At 33.9% G+C, this 18780-nt stretch overlaps 1 protein-coding gene across 1 annotated transcript in view; it reads left to right on the plus strand.

The window, feature by feature from the left end:
• Positions 1-18780, plus strand: part of LOC115888342 (GATA-binding factor C-like) — an 81096-nt gene that overhangs the window by 6785 nt on the left and 55531 nt on the right. The gene's annotated exons all lie outside the window — the stretch shown is intronic.

Raw genomic sequence — 18780 nt, forward strand, 5'->3', positions numbered from 1 at the left:
CATTAAATAATGACATTTATTTCAAGTTTGACGCATTTAATATTTCTGATTAAGTAGCTCTAGTGACTTAATTACAACCTAGACCTGTTTCTCAAAGTTGATCTAAGCGAGTTTTATTGATCATAAGAAAGTTATTAAATAAAGAAACCATCAGTTGCAAACAAGTATATTTAATTTTCAGAGAATTCTACTTAACAACTATATATTTAGCTATAATAAATTGCTTTATTTAATTATTTACATATAATTTATTTGTAAAAATGATATATTGCTGGTTTCGACTTTAAATGTATAACAAAAACTTGGAAAGTTTATAAAATGCATTATTAATGAAGTAGGTACATGGGTTTACTATGGAATTTCTTTGTATGAAATTTTATGTACATACATACAATGGATTTTTATCATTGTAAAATACATATCCGTAAAGGAACTAATTATTTTCTAGAAAGAAAGTAATTCTATTTAGTTAGAGTTAATAAATTTTACAAGAATGTATCTTTGTAGTAAACGGCCTGACTAAAATTGAATTTATTTAAATCTTAGTTTGATTTATTAGATTTATTTATGAAGTTGATATAGTAAAGAATATGTAATGTAATAGACGTTTTGATTTTTTTGACACTTTAGTTTTGTACTACGAGTTTTTGTTTTATCATAAATAAATAGTGTTGTGATAATTTTAAGCTCAAAAATGTTTACTAGCAGATCTTGCAGTCGAACATTGTTCTTTTTTGAACCTCTCTTAGTGAGAAGTGTACAAGATAGCCTAATAGCCGTAAAAAACTCATAGCAACTTTATTTGAATATTTTGAACGGGAAAGCGGTAGTAATGGTCCTCTATGTCCCTCAGTGCTGTTAAGAAAGTGAGTTTTGTTGATGTGAGTAACAACTATTTATAAATTTATAATTAATTTATTTTTGTTTCCTAAAATATTTTGATTAAAAGAAAATTTGTAAAAGTGGGCAACGCTGTGCCGGTCAAGCTTAATCACGTGACTTAAAGTTTATTTTGGTATGAACCATAGAGAAATATAAAATAAAAGAGTTGCCATTTCCATAGTCAAAAGTAGGCAACACGTTTAACGAGGATCGATTGTAGCGCACCCTTGAGCCCTAACTGAACTAATACAAATATGACAGACGTAATCGGTAAAATAGGTATCTGCATTACCTACCACAAAAAAGGCGGGCAGTTTAAATGTGAATTTAAAAATTTATGTGATTTTAAAAATATTACGAAATCAAACTGCAAAAAAATATAATGAAAATTTATTTTTAAAAACGGAATATTTGAAAAATATAAACTATTGTACACTTTTCAAATGCTTACAGTTAAATGCTAAATTAAATTTGATAATATAAAACATATACATATGCTGAATTAACCTCGAGGGGTAAACCGCTGATGAACTTCTGTACACTAATGCCAAATAATTTAGTACTAATACCAATAATACTACGAAAACGCCAAAAATGCCAACATCTTGTACACCAAAATACACCAGCGGTTTACCCCTCGATTAACCTATAGTATTATAAAACTTATTTAACAACGCCACTAACAAACCATATAAGATCGCAGGGTTTGCAATCTATGCTATTATAACAGATTAAGATTTAAATAAGACATCATCAAAAATTAATTCACCTGTAAGTTGGATTTATAAACTCAGCAGTTGAAGTTTAGTTGAGGTAGCAAATGTTCAACACTGTGAAATCAAGGCGCGAATATATAGTCAGTTCGTTTTACGTTCATCGAGTTCAGAGATGGGCAATGTCTTTACATATCGAACTTGCTTTGCATGATACCCTTTCCTGGATCGTGTTCAAATCACATCATCGACTGAACAAAATATTACATGATGACCGTAAAACACATCGCACAAAACAAAGTTCAAATCATAGAGAAATATAAGTTCCTCGGGAAATAAAACTTCCTCCATCATTTCTGTACGCACAAACACAAAACAAACAAACAAAGTATATGCTACACAAAATAATAACAAAATTCCAAAATTCAAAACATAATTGTAAACAACTGCAAAATACAAATAATTTGCTGTCATGTCACTTGTCAATCTTGTCATGACACGTGACAGCGTGACAGGTAGCAGGTGGCGACGCTTTGGAGCCCTAACTGAACTATGCAACATTATGGCCAAGTTAGACAACCTTTCAAACACTCTTTTATTTTAGTTACTTTATGGTATGAACTGTATATCGAGGAATTTTTCAATTATTTGACCTAAGTTCATAACTAAAAAAAATATACTTAAATCCGATCTTTAAAATATCAATAATTTCGCAGGAATTTATTTATATTATTCATTACTTTAATGAGAAGTTGTATTAACAGATCAAGATCTTGTTTGACTCAAATAATCCTAATCTAGTTTTATATACCTAAGTTTATTTTTAGCCTGCTCATTGTAGTTTTAGAGGAAAAAAATATTATTATTATTTAATTTACCAATACATTTTTTGTCTATCCAACAAAAATAAATAAGGCCATAATCAACATGTATAAAGACAGTGTTTCAATAGATAAAACAGTAAATCAAAGACATCAAAAACCATACAAACTGTTTTGTGGCGTCCGACGGATGAATTTTACCAAGAAGTGAATTCGTAAACCTTTTTATATCAGTTTTAAAATAGCAGAAAAATTGTAAAAATCACTATCATTACTATGAGGCTAACTTTGTTACACAATTTTCAATAAATCTGCATACTTATTCATATATTTTCATATTTATTACAAGACGAATAATTGAAAAATAAAGGTAGAGAATAAAATTGCTTAGTTTTTCTGAGAGGCATGGATCATTTTTGGTTTTGAAATAAAATATTTACCCACGATCAGATAATCTCCTGAAAAATAATATCTATATCTTTGCAGCGGGTTCCTTTACTGGATAGAGCAGTGTATTTCATCATTGAAATAGAAAACTAAAAAGTAAATATAGTTTTGTATGTAAAATATGTTATTGGGTTTAGAATCTAAAGAAAACCAGGTTCTAAACGGTTCTTAAATAATAAAAATAATAAATTTGTCTAACTCACAGAAAAACATTCTCCATTGGTCACAAGCAAAAAACAAAATGAATGTAAGAAATAATAATAATAAACGGCTAAACCTTAGATCCTTTGCACAGATCTTGCACCTCCTTTTTAAATATTGATACTCTGATAGATTCAAGTGTCCAATGCGTAAATAATAAATTATAAATAAGAAACTCTGAATGTGTATTTTGGGGTTATGCCTACAACAGTCTCAACATATATTTTTTATTATCAAGGTTAACATTGATGTTTAGAAAGGAAATAAAGAAATGATTGTAATATACTCGAGAAAATAGAAATTCCTGCTAAAATAAAACACGTGGTACGAGGTCGGCTTACCTAGGAGGGTTGTAGTCTTCTCCTGGGTGGCCACCCTGTATCTGGATCAGGAACAACTTCTCGCACGAGTAAACGGTACCGAATTGGTAGGACCTTTTGAAGATTTAAAATAAAGTTTTTTTTTGCGGCGGCGGCGGTTAGCACGTTGAATCGATCTCTCGATAGATGCGGTTATTGCGGGATCTTTCGATCAAGTGTATTGTGGTCCAAAGGTTAATTGACGCAGGCGTGTTCCAGCCCTTTGGAATAACCTCCCTAGTACCACATATGCGTATACAATAAATAATAGAATAAATTAATATTGAATTTAAAATTAAAAGAGATAAAATTAAATATATTTTGAGAGTTTCCTAAACAATTGATGATGTCAAATATCTAAACGATTTAAGCTTCATTCAAAATTAGTGGAATAAATTAATTGTTTCAATTACATTTTATACTTAAGAATACCCATAGATTGTTCACAATGTCTAAAAAAATACAATTAAAATTAATAGAATATCCTAGCAACAACTTGCGGTAGTTTGTTGTACCCATGGATAAAGCCTAATAATTAGTTTATAAAACAATAAATAATCTTTTCATTTCTATCCAAAATTTCTCTCGATGGATAATAATTAAAATCTAAATTGACATTACTCGCTAAGTTTGAAGTATAATTAGTTGCAAAAGTTAAATATTTGTTAATAAGAGCATTATTAACAGCAAGGCAAAACCTATGCAAAATTGATAGACTGGCATGCGTTTGCATTACAGGAGCCACAAAACCTGCCCAACAGCAGCAATGGAGGTCATTCTAGACCATAACACTGCACATTGTCATCTGTCATCTGTAGATATGCCAATGCGATGATTAGAATGGTCATTGACGTGAACCAGAATTGTCAACTCAGGAGCTTGCAACGCCCTAAAAAGGAAAATGTCACACCTTCCTTCCCTAGTAGATGACATAAGAAGAATGTGCAACTTTGAGGAACACCTCACCGTAATATTGAGCAAAAAGAATTGGAAGAGATAAATGTTTGCTCAGCAAGTAAAAGACCATACCGTAACGTGGTATACCGAAGCAGGAACAGGAATAGGAGTATTTGGACTGAAAACTAAATACTCCAAACCAAGGGGCACCTAAACCAGCATTCTTCAGGCAGAAATCTATGTATCGAAAGATGCCTACAACTTATCTTAGATAGGAACTATCGGAAACAAGTAATAGCTGTCTTATCCGATAGTCAAACAGCATTAAAAACGATCAACTCAGTAACCATTAATTCCAACAAGTCCAACAGCAGCAATGGAGGTCATTCTAAATCTAACACCACTGCACATTGTCATTGGTAGATATGCCAATGCGACAATGATTAGAATGGTCACTAACGGAATTAGTACTGGGAGAATTGTCAGATCAGGGGCTTGGAACACCCTCAAAAAGGAAATACCACTCCTGCAACTACAACTTTGACAAACATGTCAATGTAGTATTGAGCAATAAGAAGGATTGGAAGAGCGAAACGCTTGCCCAGCAGTTAAAAGACCATACCATAACTTGGTATACTGATGCTTCCAAAACCAATACGGGAACAGGGATCGGAGTGTTTGGGCCGAGAGCTAATTACTCCGAACCAATGGGCACTTACCCTAGTATCCTACAGGCAGAAATCTACGCTATCGAGAGATGCGTACAACTTATCTTAGATAGGAACTATCGGAAACAAGAAATAGCCATCTTATCTGATAGTCAAGCAGCGTTAAAGGCGATCAACTCAGTCTCAATCAATTCGAAATTGGTCAAAGAATACATAGAGAAGCTGAATAAATTAGGCAAAGAAAACAAAGTCCTCCTACACTGGGTGCCTGCTCACCAAGGGATAAAAGGCAATGAAAAAGCAAATAATCTAGGTAGAAAAGGAGCGAACACTCCACTAACTGGACCAGAACCGTTCTGCTTTCCAAGTGGTAACCAACTCAAGGAGGAACTCAAGAACTTGGAAGATTCCATCCGCAACCTGGAATGGAAATCTTGCAATGGTCTAGGACACTCGAAGAAGTTTCTGAGGGCTTATGATCAATAAAAATCACAGATCTTCCTAGGTCTGAGTAAGAACAATCTTCGGATTGTCACGGGGTTTTTAACAGGACACTGTCTCCTCAATGAACACCTCAGTAGATTGAAACTAAGAAGAAACGGCGAATGCAGATTCTGTGGGGAAGATGGTGAAACACCAGTACACCTCATCACTGAGTGCGCCGAGACGACAACCATTCGTGCCATGAATTTTGGTACGACTGATATTGGAGATGGAGAACTACCCTCTATAAAACCGTCCCAGATACTGGCTTTTGTCAAAGCCCTGGGACTGTATGATGAGTTATGATTCAAGAAAGGGGGACACAATGGATCTGTAAGGTCGAAGTGATTAACCCCCCTCCCACTCATTCTAAAAAAAAATTTAATTCAAAATTGGTCAAAGAATGCCTAGGGAAGCTGAACAAATTAGGGAAAGAAAATAAAGTCCCCGTATTCTGGGTGTACTATAGAAGTGTAACCGACAAAAATATTATAGAATGGCATTTGAAATGCCTCTGTGACGCTGTTCTATTTTTTGATCGTATAGTATATAAAGCGTTACCCATCTAAGCCGATATTATGTAAGTTACCAACCAAGAAACAAGCTATATCATTAAACTATATTACGTTTAAAACAAGGTATATTGTTCATTACTTCGTCGATGTTCGTCGATTATTTAATAATAGAAAACAAAGACTTGTACAGTCACGGAGATTTTATTTATTTATAGGTTATGGTAATAATTATGTCACCGGATACGGTGTTTTTGCGGTCAAATCGTATATAAATTATAGTAAAGTGCTTTCTTTTCCTTATTTGTTCTAGTTGCAATCGAGCCAGATCAGTTTAGAATTTATTTTGTTTAATAAAATTACATTATAATAAACTATTTGTTAAATTGGATAGTTTGAAATAATGAGCACAATTTAAGAACAAGTAGTTGTTTAGAATTGCTTGATATACAATAACTCTTAACATGGGTACACCAAAAAATACTTTGTACCTATTTCACATGTTATATATTTTTTCCGATATTAATTAGCATCCCAAGTAGCATTTTTAGACACAGAATCGAAACAAAATCTCTGCTGAGAAACATTGAGAAACAGTTTCGTCGTATTTTTGACACATATGTTTCGTAACATAAATCTCTTTTCGTTTCGAAACATTTTACCAAAATATGGTTTCGCTACATAAGCTATAACAATAAAGATCTTAGTGTCACAAATTTTTCGAAACTTTTAAGAAAAACATGTGGCTCACATTTATTATTATTCATTTATTATTTTTTTCTTGTGCCTGAAAAGTCTCCATAATTTATTTGATATTCTGTCAAATATGAGAACGTAACCTTACTTTATTGTTTGGATTTTGTTCTGCAGTTTTTCCATTTAAGCATTCTTCAAGTTTTTATAGTACTATAATTAAAAAAGCAGAAGGAAGGACATATGGTGAGTAAAAATAATACAGATATTTTTCTTATGCGATTTTATAATTATTTATGATAAGCATTACAGAGATTATTACTTTAAGGAATAAATGTAATAAAAGCCATTACCCATACGTGCCCATACCCAACAGGAGACTGAAGAAAAATATTACCAGCAAATGTTTTTTTTCTCTTCTTTCTTGGATGGAGTACATGTTTTTATGTTTTAATTGAGTTATAATAAGTTAATAAAAATGTTTTAATTATTTTGACCAAAAGTTTTGATTGGCGTTGTTGACAGGTGACTAGTTCGAAATTTCTACACAGATAGCGCTAAAACGAAAGATTTTGGAAACAAGGTTTCGATTTATTGTCGATTCATTTTCGAAACAGGAGTTTCTCTCTTTTTTGACACAGATATGATATAATTTAGATGATTTGTGTCCGACTCCATGTCAATTTTATAAAATAACGAATTAAAATTCCGCCATGTTGGCTAGTGATAGCGTTTTTAACTAAAAATATATGTTTTTATCGTCTGTTGAGCTTTTAAACTCATAAGAACGCCCGTTCTATACTTGATTTATATATTTTTATTTTCAGAACCATGATATAGAAACGAAAATAAAAATCTATATTTCAAACAGAAATATTTTGCAGCAACAATTAATGATATATAGAAGGAGCATTAAATAAATGGATGTACATTATTAAATTAAATGATGCATTTGCTTTTGCCAGACTTTTTTTGTGCGAGAAAACCTAAAAACAAAGATCTTAAGACAAAAAAATTATGGCGGAGGTTGACATTGTTGATGATTGTTTTCATTTTGAAATCCACACACAGACATATCCTATTTTAGTTTGGTATTTTGTTTCTTCACATTTAGAAACAGTGGCTGCTGAAAACGGGAACATCTTGGACACGAATTGCAGAAAATGTTTTGGAACATTTCCTCTAAAAGTTTTGATTCCGCATCGAAACATTTCAGGTAACGGCTAGTACCGCCACATTGTAAACACCTGTAGTAAAGCCATATAAAATATATAGGTTTCGAAAATGTTTCCTATTTTTTGTGGCATACCGTTTCCATTCTGTGTCAAGAAACAGACACAATTATTAGAAATATTACCTAAAATGTGTCTAAAAATTCCACTTGGGCAAGTATATGGAGCACAAGTAATTGTTACTTGCAGTGCGACTGCTATTTGCACTGCAAGGTCACTTGCAAGGGGATAATGTTAGATAGGGCTGCCCCCTAAGAAAACAACCAAGATCAAGACAGTGTTAAACAGCACAACAACGAACATGTATGGAAGGATTGATCAAGTGAATAAGGTTGTAGAAGATGATGGTAGTGGTAAAATAAGGGGAATCCCTTATTTGCTCCGATTAGTGTCGAATCGACGCGACGCCTGTTAACACCCGACCCGATCAGCTTCCAAAGATTCCTCGACGTGTCTCGTATCTTTCTCACATCGAAACAAGATACGAACAAGACGCGCACCGTATCGATCGGCAGGGAGATGACTGGGCGGGCAGAGTATCGTATCGAACAACGAGCGCACAGGACGATAAGCCCGAAAATTATAGTGATCCCCGCCGATCGAGCTATACTTATTATAGCCCACTTACCGATATCGGTCCGGCTCGTCGTCGTTCTTTTTTTCCTCTCTTTGCCTTTCTTTTTTCATTAATTCGATAATATCGGTTATTAGGTTTTTTAATGGGAGGTTTCGGGGACCCGCAGAGGTCCAGGGATTAATTTCGGGAAAGGTCGCGTCCTCGCTGACGAACCCGGACGGAGAGCGGAGTTTCATCTCTTTATGCGAAAGAAAGTGTTCGATCTGTCAAAATATAGCTTTAATTTGTCGTTTTTAAAATGGAATTTAGGTGCAGTCATCATCATCAATCGACTATACAGGGTTGTTCACCACATACGACACGGAGTATTGTAGCTAAACGATGAGATTTTTACAAATTGTAAGTCTTGGGTTCGATGAAGGACTATTAGAAGTACAATTTAAAAATAATTTTACAAGATACAGAGTGTCCCAAATAAGTAAAAAATATCAAAGTTTTATTTTTTTAAATGGAACACCCTGTATATTATTCCATTTTTAGTTTCTACGATTAAAATAAAGGTAAATTTGATTAAGGTTTATTATACTTAAATCTTACCGTTTTTGAAATATTTTCAATTTTATGAAATTGCAGTAAAAATTTTAAGGCTTCATTTCTCCAAGGGTACCAAAGTTTTTAATACTAAATATTTACTGAAGTTTATTTATTGATCAGTTATTGTGTCGCAATAATAAAAATAATCCTACCTTATACAGAGTGTCTAAAAATTTATTTTAAATAATTATTACCTTCAAACGGCAATAACTTGTTTAATTTAAATGGAACACCCTGTATATTTTACGAGAATCAGATGCACAATTTAATTGTCTATCAAATTATATTATACCATTTTTTACCTATCTCTTTAAGTTTCCGTAGAAAATGCATTTTCTTGTAATTTAGAATTTATTTATCAATATACCCATGGAATATTGACATTTTAGATTATTTTTAAAGATGTACCAAATTTTTAAAGAATACAGATACTAATATTGTGGATATAATTCGTTTATTTCATTAAAAAATAAAAAAAAACTGTTTAAATATTTGTTAAAGAGGACCAATTAATATGATTCCAATATTCAAACTACATTAACTGACTGCATTGATTAATAATAATTGTTCCAAATACTAAAAAAACTGATTAGACAGTATGATAAAAAGTAACACCTTAAAAATGATATTTCATTTTTTAATAAATGCTTATTTATAACAATAGAGACTTTAATTTTGAAAACTTATTATTATATTGATTTCTGACTCAAATCCACATTTATTTAGAATAATTTATTAACGAATACAATTAAGTATGTAATTAATTAGTATATGGGCGGAAATAATGCTATATTTAATTAATGGTATACTATTTTATAAAGATTTAAATAGTTTTCTTTTGCATACAACATTATTGTTCTTAGCAAAACGATAATATTACTAGAATGTCAATATATGATGTCAATATTCCATGGGTGTCAATAATAAAATGTCAATATTCCATGGGTATATTGATGAATGAGGTCTAAATTATAAGAAAATGCATTTTCTACGAAAACTTGAAGGGATATGTAAAAATGGTATAATATAATTTGATAGACAATTAAATTGTGCATCTGTTTAAATTAAACAAGTTATTGGCGTTTAAAGCTATTAATTATTTAAAATAAATTTTTAGACACTCTGTATAAGGTAGTATTATTTTTATTATTGCAACACAATAACTGATCAATAAATAAACTTCAGTAAATATTTAGTATTAAAAACTTTGATACCCTTGGAGAAATGAAGCCTTAAAATTTTTACTGCAATTTCACAAAATTGAAAATATTTCAAAAACGGTAAGGTTTAAGTGTAATAAACCTGAATCAAATTTACCTTTATTTTAATCGTAGAAACTAAAAATGTAATAATATACAGGGTGTTCAATTTAAAAAAATACAACTTTGATATTTTTTACTTATTTGGGACACTCTGTATCTTGTAAATTATTTTTAAATTGTACCTCTAATAGTCCTTCATCGAACCCAAAACTTGAAATTTGTAAAAATATAATCGTTTAGCTACAATACTCCGTGTCGTATGTGGTGAACAACCCTGTATATCGACAATATTTTAATGAGATAGAAGCTTATGCCTACTCCTAAATATACACTGACTATTACTACTACTGCCATTACTCGCTGACGAGTATTTGACACACATTAGAAGATGGTCATGCAAGTCGTTTTCTTTCATGAGCTTTTCTGTGACTGAAAAGCCCGGTACGTGATGTTATCTGCCTACCGCACTCCGGACATTCAAAAATTTCATTGCTTTGTTCTCTATTACTTTTTGGTTGTCGCTGTTAACTGAGTTTATAATTCTTCTCCATTGAGTTCCATTGTGTGCTGCTTCTTCCCACTCATTCTGCAAGTTAATTTCCTTTAAGTTTTCGTGGAGAATGTCCTTGTACCTTTTGAGTTGTCCGTTTCTCTTACCGTCTACAAGCTCACCGTAAAGCAGAGATTTTGGTATGCAGTTTTCTTGCGTTCTGCATTTTTGAAGTTCAATATATTTTGTTCTAGTGAGTCGATTTTGATCATTTTTTAGCAATGCACTGCTAAACAATTCGATTTTTTTGCCGTTTTTTAAATTAAAAATTTAACACTCTGTTGAATGGTTTAACAAAGTAAAGCATTTTAAAACGACTTTATCATCAAGGTGATCTTTTCTGGATAACTAGTGTTTCGATTTATCTCAATAGCTTTTTTTGTTGGAGATATCCACTTTTAAATAACACAGGAACGATTTACAGAAATTTTAGCATTAAAAGCACGCTATTGCTTTTGGTCTCCATCAACACGCTTATGAAATAATTGAAATAGTAGTTTTTGTAATGTTACTCTCATTGAAAAGGCAAAGCATTTTTGGGTGGCAGTTACTCTAGCAGTGATGGTTTTAAGTCCAGAAGTCGTATCCGCTATTGCTGCTTTATTTGAAAATGGTACAACCTGTGTAATACAAAATTACGGTTAGTTTTTATGTGTTATTATTACTACAATTATATATTAATATCAGACTAAGGCCATCATATTCAAATATATAACGCCACTTTATCAGTGGCGTAACAACAGACTCACGGGCAAACATTTTATCGGGCCCCCTATTACACCTACATATTTCAACACTTCTATACTGAATAATATACTGTGATAATATACACTCATATTTTAGGTTAGAAATAACATTATCAAATTAATTTTTATATAGTATTATTTATTACTGCAACACATAATATGTAACCCAAAATATATAAAATATCAAATAATTAAAAAATAAATGAAAACAAAACAAAAAACAACAACAAAACTAACTAAATTAAAATAACAATGTAAATAGGAACATGGACATGTTAAGAAAGAAGTATTGGGAATTGCCGTCATAACCAGCACAGGTAATCGCGATATTATTTGAAGCAAGAAGCAAGAATAAATTGAATTTAAGTGCTATATTAATTTTTTTATGCCCTTCGTATACAGGATGCCATAATAAGATATTTTTTTATGAATGGAATACCTTATACCTACAGGGTATCCCATTTTCATAGGTTTTCACAATAGTCGGCTACTTTTTGACAAAATGAGAGATGCTCTAATAGGATTTGTCATGACCCTCTTAGTTACTGAGCTACAGGGTGATTTTAAAAAAGTGGCAGTTTCGGGCACCTCTCGTAACTCAGCTGCCTTATCGTCCCCTTAATATAACCATTAGGTAACTAGAGTTTTTGTGATGTTGAGTTAACTAGTTTGGCCAGTATAATTTCCCATGCTCTTTTTGATGCTACAACTAGCTTAGTTCTATTTCTATTCGATGGTACAGAAATCCAGTGACAATACAGCAAATTTCCTTTTTTTGTCAAATTTAATGCTCTAATGAAAAATCACATATTTCCAGTTATTTTTATTTTGCAAAATAAAAAGGAAAACACAGCCACAAAATTGCACAAGAACAAGTGTAAAGTAATAAGTCATTTTCGCGATAGCGTGTGCTAGTTAAGTAGTTAAGAAAACATGTGATAGATAAGAACTTAGTTCGGGATCGCCGGATTCTGCTTGATTCGCGATAGCATGTGATAGATATGGAAATGCGGCCCGGGCCCCCCGAGGGCCCGGGCCCGTGTCCTTCGCATACACAGCGCATCGATAGTTACGCCACTACACTTTATTTAACGAAGAAAACATTCGACCAATATGTACGACCAGACATGACCTATGCATGCGAAACCTGAACAATTAAACATGACATTAAATGCTAGGAATAACCAAAAAAGACCGTAAAAGAATAGAGTGGATACGACAATAGATCCAGGTAATAGATGTCATCCACAGAATCAAATCCCTGAAGTGGCAATGAGCAGGACACCTAGCACGAAGGACGAACAACAGATGGGCTACAAAAATTACAGCATGGTACCTACGAGGAATTAAGAGACCTAGAAGAAGACCGAAGCTGAGATGGGACCATGGTATTAAGAAATTAGCAGGGATAACTTGCAAAGAGAGTATCTAAATATGTGAGGGAGGCTACAACATAACTGGAAATGATTGAATAAGCTGAAAATGATGATGATTAAATTTACTTGCATGCGTTTCAATTGACTCCAATCACTGTTTCAACCGGCCCTGGCATGGGAACGGTTGAAACAATATTGTATACCTCTCAAAATAGTAACCCAGGAACTAAAATGTTATAGCTCTGACGAAGACAGAAATGAGCTCTGAAATAAACAACAACACTAAGAAAAATAAACTAATTCTAAATAATATTTATTCTAAGTACACCTACAACAGAACAGACTGTCCCATTTTAATTTATGATAATTTCGCTGGGACCACCACAAACCCGCGATTTTTTTCGGACATTTTCAATTAAATTTGCATTTCCAACTCTAAATCGTTTCTGTCTGTCCGTTTAGTTGGCGCATATGTCCTTTTTAAGGACGATTTACCGGCCGATCCGTATTTTGGGACGGATCCTACGAAATTCTCCACATTCCCGTCCCGTTTTCGAGTTCCGAGAAAACCGAACAGAACCACTATCGTTTCTTCTTCTTTTTCCTCTTCTTCTTCTTTTTCTACTTCATCGTCCAGTATATCGTCGTTTTTTTTTCGTTTATTTTATTTTTAAGACCGGTAAAAGTTATAAATAATAAAACGGGCGAGTATAAATTCAGTCTTGTTAAAAGTCCCGAGCGCGTCTTCGGTCATAGGCGTGGACAACGCGCGGGCGAATGGGCACAAATCAATTCTAAATTTATTAAAAAAATCGTCCTATTTTTTAAACTTCTACATGGTGTCAATTGTACACAATGTACCTACACAAAAGACGCACTCCCATAACCCTATTAGTAGTAAGTAATTCTCTCTATTAAAGAATGCCTAGAGAAGTCGAACAAGTTAGGCAAAGATGGTAAACTCCTCCTGGAAGACATGCATTGCTTAATGACAAAGTTCTGTCAGGTTCAAACGTCGCCGTATTTCCTACAAAGTTTTGTGAAAAAATGAGTGATAATGACGAGTCTTTGGATATTCAACAAGCTGCTGAAACTGCGCTATCCACGTTAGTGCCCGAGAAGTCGAAAAACTTATTCGAGACCACCTACAACAACTTTGAAACCTGGGTCATAGAGAAACATGTTGAGAATTTCACAGAAAAGGTTTTGCTAGCCTATTTCCTGAAGTTATCCACTACCTTAAAGCCGTCAACTCTGTGGAGTAAATATTCGATGCTCCGCACCATGATTTACCTGAACAGAAACGTAGATATTAGCAAATTCACAAACCTTATTGCATTTTTAAAAAGAAAAGCTTCCGGATATCAGGCAAAGAAATCAAAATTATTTACAAAACTGGAAACAGAACGCTTTAAAGCCGATGACAAAGAATTCCTGTTAGCTAAAGTTGTCTTAATCGTTGGAGTATTTGGAGCATGTAGGAGGGAAGAAATCACGTTTTTAACCGTAGATGCAATTAAAGATTGTCAGTCATTTATTAGTGTGAAGATTCCGAATACAAAAACTCATTCTCCAAGAGTGTTTATACGATTACTGAGGGACGAATAGATGGTATCAATTTTCATTGTTTCTAACGTTAAATTTTTTACTGTTACTCAAAGAATGTCATTTCGAACTCAAATAAATATATCAAAAGCTGTCAATTTCGAAACGCTTTCACAAAAAACATTATTGGACATTGCAAGACTTCTTTTTGAGGGCAGATATTTTTTCATTACATTCCTTGAGTGAAATTTACAAACCTCGGCGCCCCTGATTCAATAAATTTTTCCAAAAAGCTTTCGAAAACCATAATATTCGTCAGCGAGAGCGACAGAAAAAGATGGCAGTGTGTTTTAAACTTTATTTTGACTTTTTTTTTATTATAGGGAACATCGTCGATTTTGAGGAGGTTCTCACCGGCATCGTATTACCCGACAAAATGGTCGGATACCTGTCTTTTTTTAACCTTTGAATATTTATCTCTTCGACAATATCCGTTTTTAAAACCGAGATGTACAGATAACGCGAGTGTGAATGTTAAGTTTTGTTTTCGTTTTGTAGAAAACAAAATAAATATAATATTTTTTTTAATGAAAAAAATACTAGGTATATGTATTTTTCTAATTAAAAAAAGTAATGTAAAACATACTAGTGGACAGAAAAGATATACTAATATTTAGTTAAAATACTCTACTGCTCTAAAATTTTAATGCAAGCTGTGAGAAGACGTGACATGCTCTCACTTAAGTTGTCCAGAAGATGTTGAGGAATAGCTTCCCATATTTCGCGCGCAGCAATTTTCAATGGATGCTTTTGGATCATTTTTCCGAAGTGTATACGAACAGAAGCAGGACAATTGGGATGGCTGTCCTGTACAGCTACCACTAAATTGTGTTTCCCTGATTGGACTTGATGAATCAACGCGCTGAACGCTTCTCAACGCGCTGCGAAAACTGAAAGCTAAAGTCACTGCAGAACCTGCTGTGTTCCCTCTTTCATTGTTAGAGACTGTGCAGCGGTCTTCTCTAAACCACTTACTAAGATTTGTAACTTGGCTCTACGTACTAATACTTTCCCCGATGCGTGGAAGAATGTGAAGATTTGTCCAGTATTCAAGTCCGGTAATGTCAACGTGGTGTGTCAACGGTAATTACAGACCGATTGCCATTTTATCAAACTTTGCCAAGGCTTTTGAAATGTGCATATTTACGAAATTATTTCCCCAGATCCAAAACGAACTTTCCCCCAATCAGCATGGTTTCTTCCCAAAAAGATCTACTGTAACAAATCTTACCTACATTTATGGAATATACCTATAAAGCTATTGAAGAACACCAGCAGGTAGATGCAATTTTTATGGACTTCTCGAAAGCATTCGACAAGTTGAGTCACTCGCGACTGTTTCATAAATTGGAAAATTTTGGTTTTACAGAAGAACTCGTAGCATTCTTTTCGTCATATCTTTCTTGCCGATCGCAATACGTTGAATATAATGGCCACCGTTCTTTCAGATTTACACCAACAAGTGGCGCTCCTCAGGGTAGTAACCTCGCACCTCTATTATTCTCCATTTACATCAATGATATATTCAACGTAATTGACTGTCCATCCTTATTATTCGCCGACGATCTAAAATTGTTCTCTGTTGTGACCGACTCAGAAGATTGTATACGAGTTCAGAATTCATTAAACTCCATCTTTGCCTGGACTGTTCGCAACCATCTACCACTCCACATACAGAGATGTAAGAAAATGTCCATAACACTAAAGCACGGAGAAATCATATACGACTACAAAATAGACAGCATTACAATGGGAAACTGCGATATGGTAAAAGACCTTGGCGTCTATATCGACAAGGGTCTCAGTTTTAACTATCACGTAGAGGAAATCTGTAAAGCGTCACTGAAGGCACTGGGTTTTATATCACGCACAACTAAGAACTTTCACAATATTCCGTGTCTTATTGCTCTCTACAACGCATTTGTGATGTCAAAGCTGGATTATGGTGCATTGGTGTGGTCTCCATTTTATAGTAGCCACGAGCAACGTCTGGAAAACGTCCAACGTCGTTTTTTAAAATTATTGTTTTTTAAAGAGGATGGAATATATCCTCCTCAAGGTTATGATCACGGCCGATTGTTGAAGAGATGGAATTTCCTTTCGTTAAAGGATAATAGACTTCGTTCGTCTATCATATTCCTATATAAGTTGTCTAATTGTCTATTGGATTCTCCTTCTCTTCTCGGTGAACTTTGCTGGCATGTACCGTCCGTAAATACTAGAATGAAAACGACGTTTTATACAAAAACACCAAGTACCGTCCTTGCAAGCAGAGCTCCACTACATCGTGCCTGTTGCAGTTTCAACGACATCAGTAGACAGACAGATTTGGATCTCTTCCACAACTCCCTCCAAAGGTGTAAAGGGCATCTGGACACTCATTTCTTCAAACGTTAATTGTTATCTATTTTTTCATCTATCTTTTGTTTCACATATATACACTTTTTTCTGTATTTTTTTTATATTTTATTAATTATTACTGTATTTCATATTAATATGTCTAAATTGTCTTTTGTATGGGTAAATACCTGTTAGGCAATAAAGTTATTATTATTAATTCATTTAAGGTACGAGAGGATCATTCCATCCATCATTTGGCAATATGGCGTTTTAGCATGTCCCAAGCATGCCCGATCACATTCATATCTGGAGATATCGGTGGCCACCACAGTTCTCCTTTCTAGGAAGAGGGTATCTTCCTCACAAAATTCGCAAACCGCTAAAGTGCGATTGGGAGGAGCATTACCGTCGTAAACAAATTCATCCCCCATTGCCCCTCGAAATAGACGCACAAAAGGCTCTAAAAGTTTCTAAGATATGAGGCACCTGTCATTGTGCCATCAAAAAAAACAAGAGGAGTTCGAGCTCCGTGCATTATACCTGCCCATACCATAATGCTTTCCCCTTGAAACGGGACACGGGGTTGAGCTGCATTCAAGCGTGCTCGTCTTCCAGATGCTCTCCAGACCAAAGTTCGTCGCAAGTCTGACTCTAGGCCTATTCTTGTTTCATCACTAAACATGACGAAATTCCAATTAGGTCCATCTCCTCGGCCCATTGTAGTCGCGTAGTTTTGTGCTGTAAATTAAGCTTCGGAACACGTAGAGGCCTCCTTAAATGTAATCCTTCTTGCTATGATCTTTCTTGAAACATTTACTCCTTCAAGGCGAGCTAACTCATTTTTAATAGTAGTACTAGAAAGCATGGGATTGCGTCGTGAAATTAGGGATATTTGACGGTCTTGCACAGCAGTAGTAACTCTCTTTCTACCTCGTCCAGGCCAGGCTGGTCCCTAAATTTTTTTAATATTCTCTTAACATCGCTTTAGTTAACTCCTACAATTTCAGCTATTGCAATTTGCCGGTAGCCCTGTTGAGACAGTGTTACTATTCTGACTCTATTAAACTGTGAAATAATGTTTCTAGGCATTATAAGGCAAAAACAATGGTCAAATTTCTTCTAAAACCCAAGAGACCACAAATCGAAATGTGCAAAAATTTGTAATAATATTGGGTCTGAACGATAAAATTTGTTTGCCATATCCATTTTAACAAAAAATGTTTATTACAGATTCTCAAAGCTATGTATAAAAAAAGATTGTTTAAATTCCTTTCCGTGTATTTTTAAACGATATATGCAATAATTTTGGCATGCGAAACCTGGACTCTTTAAACGGACATTATAAGAAAACTGCAGGTCGCACAACGCTCAATGGAACGAAAAATGCTGGGAATAACCTAGAAAGACCATAAAAGTATAGAGTGGACAAAAGACCCAGGTAATAGATGTCATCTACAGAATCAAATATCTCAAATGGCATTGGGCAGGACACCTGGCGGGAAGGACGGACAACAGATGGACCACAAAAATTACAGCACGGTACCCACGAGGATTAAGAGACCTAGAGGAAGACCAAACCTGAGATGGGACCATAATATTAGGAAATTAGCAGTGATAACTTGGGCCAGCATAGCCAAGAATAGACAACAATGGGCCCAACTACAGAGTATCTAAACAAAAAATTGGAAATGGTTGAATAAGCTGAGAATGATGATGATGAATGATGAAGTAACAATATAATAGACGTTACTTACTTACATCATCGGATTTATCTCACCAAAAAAAATATGAATCGATCATTAAGTTAATTTTGTCTAAAAGT

Source organism: Sitophilus oryzae, unplaced genomic scaffold, assembly GCF_002938485.1.
Source record: "Sitophilus oryzae breed Bouriz unplaced genomic scaffold, Soryzae_2.0 scaffold_732_pilon_pilon, whole genome shotgun sequence".
In the NCBI taxonomy this organism is placed as follows: Eukaryota; Metazoa; Arthropoda; class Insecta; order Coleoptera; family Curculionidae; genus Sitophilus; species Sitophilus oryzae.